Here is a 6,000-nt window from a genome sequence, read left to right as displayed (position 1 = left end):
ATAATGGACAGGACCTAAGTTAGACCCATTCATTCCAATGGAGTGTTAGCTTAGGCCGTCATCTGCACTATATTACTTCACTATATATTAAAACAGTCGTGCCTCCCCCCCCCCACTTCAATAATCCTGGGAACTGTAGTTTCTTGAGGGAGCTGAGAACTCCCCCCCCCACAGAGCTACAATTCTCAGAGACGCGTACAAATCAATCCCTTTTTTCAGGGAGCTCTGGGAATTGTAGCTCTCCAAGGGGAATAGGGGGCTCTCCTAACAACTCTCACCGCCCTCAAACTACAGTTCCCAGGAGACTTTGGGGAGAAACGATGCCTTTTTTTTACAAAAGTGGTATGATTGTACTTTAAATGTGGTATGATATTGCTTTAAATCAAGATGTGACTGTGACCAAAATCTGGCCCGGACTGACGTACAGAGGGGCTCACCCAAGCATCCTGATTTTACTTCTCTTCGCCTCAGCACACATGCAGTCGGTATCCATATCCCTTTTCTACCCTTGGAGCTCGACGATAGAACCACTAGCCTAGCCTTGGCAGATTGCTTCCATAGGGCTTTCAGGCTGTGAAATGCTTTGGAGTTAATTGGGCAACGCTAGAGGAGACTGAAGCACGTGATGATGCAACTATTTCTTAAGCTTTCGGCAGACGAAAGCTGTTGCAGCACTATGGAAAGAGGAGGATCTGTCTTTGCAGACAGTTTCAACTGCCCTTGTTTTTGTGAGGACCAGAAAAACCCTTTCCCTGAGGAGGACTCCAGGATCAGGCCAGTGGACCTTTGCAGGCAAAGCTATTGGTTTCTGGAATAAAGACTTCTAGCTATGCAGTGCCAGTCCTACTCAGAGTAAGACCATCAGAATGAATGGAAGCAACTAGCTTAGGTCCGTGAATGTCAACAGGTCTACTCTGAGTAGGGCCTAGCTGGCTACCAACCCCACATGCTGCATCTCCCCCTCATATAAAAGCACATAATACACCTTCCATAATCAAGGGCAATCGATTCTCTTTTCTACACTGTGATCTTAAACCTGCAGCCTCTCTTTAGGGATGGGTGTTCCCTGCTGTTTGGAAAATGAGGTAAGGGAAAATATTCCCACTCACTTTCTCCACCACTCATAATCTTGCTGCAGATTAATATTATAATCAAAGGGGTGTTCCCCACTGGCAGTTTTTTCCCCTCCTTTTTCTTAATCGTCGCCGCACACCGCAAAGCTAATAAGTTGTGCTAGCTAAGTAGAACCTCCATGCCCGGAGGGAGTCTACCTTCAAATGCCAGCTGCAAGGGAAAAGACGTCGCTGCCTGTGTGCCCAGTTGTGGCACAAATTCATAAAATGGGGTCCCTTCGGGATAATCACAGCGACACCCCCTTCGAAGATTATACAGCTGTCTAAGGCTGCGCAATAGCCTTCTAATTATGCAATAATCGCAACTAGGGAGGCATTGCTGTGATGCATGCAGATCTCCATGTGTGGCCTTTCAGCCAGATCTGCTAGTTTACCTGTGCATGTTCATGGGCAAATGATTTGGAGTGCTCCAATATCTTATTTCAGAGTGACTGGAGTTTCCTTGGGAGTTCCATTGTCTGTAAAAGAACTTTCACCCCGTTCTCTTGCAAAGGAAGCACCGTTTGATTGCAATGTTCCTAAGGGCTTAGCTTTGCAGCATAAAACTCCTCCATGGTGTGACCCCGCCCCCCCCCCCCGAGGTACTACCCTTCCCCTAACACCCCACACATCCCAGGATAAATATATACAGACACGCAACACACACATTCTGTATTCTGTATATAGAACTAGCAGCCACATACAGTGGTACCTCAGGTTACATACACTTCAGGTTACAGACGCTTCAGGTTACAGACTCTGCTAACCCAGAAATAGTGCTTCAGCTTAAGAACTTTGCTTCAGGATGAGAACAGAAATCGGGCTCTGGCGGCACGGCGGCAGCGGGAGGCCCCATTAGCTAAAGTGGTACCTCAGGTTAAGAACAGGTTAAGGACGGACCTCCGGAACGAATTAAGTACTTAACCCGAGGTACCACTGTACTCACCATGGCTTGGGAATTCTAAGAAACGGGGGGGGGGGTAGGCAGGGGGGAATCAGTGCAGTTTTGAAATCAGGGCATTAAAATCCGTCCAATTTGAAAGATTCGGTTGAGCATATTGATTCAAAACAGCATCCTGTTTGCATCTAAACTTAGGCGAAAAGTTGCTCTTTGAACTCAGGAAATACCATGCAAAATTTGATGATGGTATTTTAAGAGATGCCCAGATTCACCAAGGCATACAAATTTTCCCCTAAAATGTAGGTATACCTACCTACCTACCTACCTACACACACACACACACACAATATAAATAATATAAATATAAAAGGGGGGGGAGATTAGCATCTTTAAATGTTTTTCAAATTTGTGTCCTGGTCTTGTGACCCTGAATCTTCCAAAGATCTTACTAGCAGCCCTGCCGTGTAGGTCTCCTCGTGACAGTTCTGCCTTCCATGGAACATGAAAACAATTCCCTGCGGTGATCCCAGCAGTGGGAAGTTAAAAGTGAAGTTTTGGCAAGGAACTCAAAGGCCCTCTGGGAACAAAGGTAGGATCAAAGGACATTCCTTTCTCTCCCACCTGCGCCTGTTTCATAGGCACACAGCGCCTTTTCGCTTCATGTTGCGTACACCCTGTGCCAAATTTGTATACTGGCATCGCAAGCCAAGCTTTAATTTGCCTGGCACAACAGCGAACAGGTTGCCTGTATATATTGGACCAAATGTTCCACCTAACCTAGGATCCAGTTTCCAACAGTGGTCAGCTGAGGTGAGGGATAAATTAGATTCATTTTGCATTTAGAGGTAGGCTTTTTTTTTATTTGTACTTTCTGAATCAACAAACACAGCCACCCTTTGAAATTTGTACTTTGTCACCTCAAATGATCATGGGAACTGTAGTTTGCCCCCCAGAACTATAATTCCCTGCACCCATAACAAACTACAGTTTCCATAATTCTTTTTGAGGGTGGGTGGATTATGCTTTGAGCGTCTGGCGTGAGAGCACATTAAACCATCATGGCTTCCCCCAAAGGATTCTGGGAGCTGCAATTTGATATAGTTGCTGAGAGTTACTAAAAAGGTAAAGGTAAAGGTACCCCTGCCCGTACGGGCCAGTCTTGACAGACTCTAGGGTTGTGCGCTCATCTCACTCTAGAGGCCGGGAGCCAGCTCCCAGAATCCTTTGGGAGACCCCCTGTTCACCTCCTAAAACTACAATTCCCAGAGTGATTTAACAATCAATGTCTCTTCTCAGGGGAATTCTGGGAATTGCATCTCTGTGAGGGGAATAGGGCAGTCTCCTCACAACTCGCAACGCCCTTAACAAACTATAGTTTCTGAGAAACGTTGTGAGAAACACTGTTTAAAGTGGCACCATAGTGCTTTAAATATATGCCGTGAATGTGGCCTATTGCCTGGACCAGGGGTCTGCAACCCGCGGCTCCGGAGCCGCATGTGGCTCTTTTACACCTTTGCCACGGCTCCAGGGCGGATACTAGCGAGGGGAGGAGGCTCATTGTGCGCCCCGACACTCCCCACTGTAGCAGGCGCTGTACTGGCTGTGACGTCGCATGGGGGCGCTGCGTGCGTTAGTCACGCACCGTCCCGACGTCACCTTCCTGCCCGCTGTCAGATCGGAGGGCAGCGGCGTGCATGCTTTAAATGTCGCAATGGTTTTGCGGCTCCCAGGTTTTTTTTTCTTCGGAAACGGGTCCAAGTGGCTCTTTTTGTCTTAAAGGTTGCAGACCCCTGGCCTGGACCTTTTTTTTGAGGATTTGTTCTGATTTGTTTGCAGGGAGGGCATAAGACCGCGAGACTTCATCCAATTTTGCTTGCATTCAGCTCCTTTCCCATTACCTTCCCTAACCACAAAAAAGTGTTGTTTTTTAAAAGTGGATTTGTTGTGCTGGGCTGGCTGCAAACATTAATCCACTTTAATTGCACAAACCTAAATTTCCAGGCACGTGCTTGACATCTCTCTTGCGAAATACTGATGCTGCTGAGACGACCTTTTTAAAAGCCACATATTTTGTAAGCTTTCTTCACGGGGGGGGGGGGGAGCTACTGATCCCCACGATCATTCTGTTTGGCCTTTCCTTGGAAATTATCATCAGAGGGAGGAAAAACACCCCTCTCTTTCCCCCTGGAAATTATCATCAGATGGGGGGAAATGCACACACCCTCTCTCCTCACCCTGCCCTGAAATCTTACCTAATTTTAAAAACCTGAATTAGTGGCAAAGCGCCTCGTCTCTTCCCTTCCACTCACCGTAACAAGCGGCGCCTCACTTACCTGCGAACAAAATCTCACAACCTTGTCGCTGTGCTAATGAATTTTGAAGGTCTGAATAATTTAGCGTTCGGGAACGGCTGGCTGAGGCGTCAAAAACTGTTCAAAGTTATGATAACATGCATTATGAAAAATAATGTGCATTCTGGGGTGTTTTTTTAAAAAATATATTAAAAAAGGCCTCATTTGAAGCAAACGCTTTTGAAAATTCTTGGGGGATGTAATTGACAGCCACCAAAGGGAACTAGCTGTGTTGGTATGTTCCTTTTATTCAACACCTCCCCACCCGAAAATACAAGGCCTGGGGGGGGGGGGATTTCAGATAGCTATGCTGATCCACGGCAGGGGGTAGGGGATTGAAAAGTTCGTAGAATTGTAAGGCACCACGAGAGTCATCTAGTCCGGCCCCCTGCCACACAATAATCTTTTGCCCAATGCCAGACTCGAACCCACAACCCTGAGGTTAAGAGTCTCATGCTCTTCTAACTGAGCTATCTATGGATAATATCCTTCTTACTAACAGTGAACACAGGCCAATGAGTGCAGAGAGGAGACCAGGTGCCTCTGGGAAAGCCCACAAAACCAGGAGGCGCAATTTGCCTTTCCTGCGCATGCCCACCCCTCTCAGCAATCTGGTAGTCTGCCCCTGGACAGGGAGGCTCTGCTGAGTTTTCCTAGTACCCTCCATCTCTCTCCACCTCCCTAAATTGTCAGATCCACTTTCATAAGGCATCTGAGCCTGTTTTCCATCACCACACCTTGTTGAAACAAATTCCACGTTAATTATGCATTGTGTGAAGAAGGCTTTCTCCCCCCCCCCCCCGCCTTTTCGCTTATCTTGCCTGACTCTCCGGAGCCGAGTTTCATCTGGTTTGATGAGAGAGAGAGGAATTCTCACTCACTTTTCAGTGCACTTCCTCCACACCAGACATCCTTTTCTTAAACCTCAATCAAGGTGTTCCCCGTAGTTGGAGTTTTTCCCAGACAAAAAAGTAGTCTCAAACGCTTTCATCTTCGCTTGTAGAGAAAATAACTCTGGAGCCCCAATTTCCCACAAACTTTACACGTTCTATGACCAACGTAGAGGCTGAGGATCGTCCTCATTTTATTTTGAAGAATAAGTACAGCGGGACCTTGGTTCTCAAACTTAATCCGTTCCAGAAGTCCATTCCAAAACCAAAGCGTTCCAAAACCAAGGTGCGCTTTCCCATAGAAAGTAATGTAAAACGGATTAATCTGTTCCAGACTTTTAAAAACAACCCCTAAAACAGCAATTTAACATGAATTTTACTATCTAACGAGACCATTGATCCATAAAATGAAAGCAATAAACAATGTACTGCAGTCATACACACAATCAATCAATCTATCAATCAGTAGCTAAAATGGGTTCCACACAGTCACAAAAACAAAAAAGACCCACAAAAACAAAAACTGGGACATTCTGGGATCCAATCAGAAGCCGGGATGGCTTCTGTAAATCTGGGATGTCCTGTTTAAAATGGTACAGCTGAGGGGCATGGACCCTTGGCCCACCCATGCCTAGCCTGACGCCAGACGGTATTATGTATGGGCCTGTATTTTTCTTTCATGTCAGCTGCATGGAGACCTTTAGGTGACGAGTGTCTAGTAGGTTTATTCCATAAAAATACTTTGG

This window comes from Podarcis melisellensis (assembly GCF_964234715.1).
Source record: "Podarcis melisellensis genome assembly, chromosome: 16".
In the NCBI taxonomy this organism is placed as follows: domain Eukaryota; kingdom Metazoa; phylum Chordata; class Lepidosauria; order Squamata; family Lacertidae; genus Podarcis; species Podarcis melisellensis.
The sequence above is the reverse complement of the archived record's forward strand: the minus strand, read 5'-3'. Positions refer to the sequence as shown.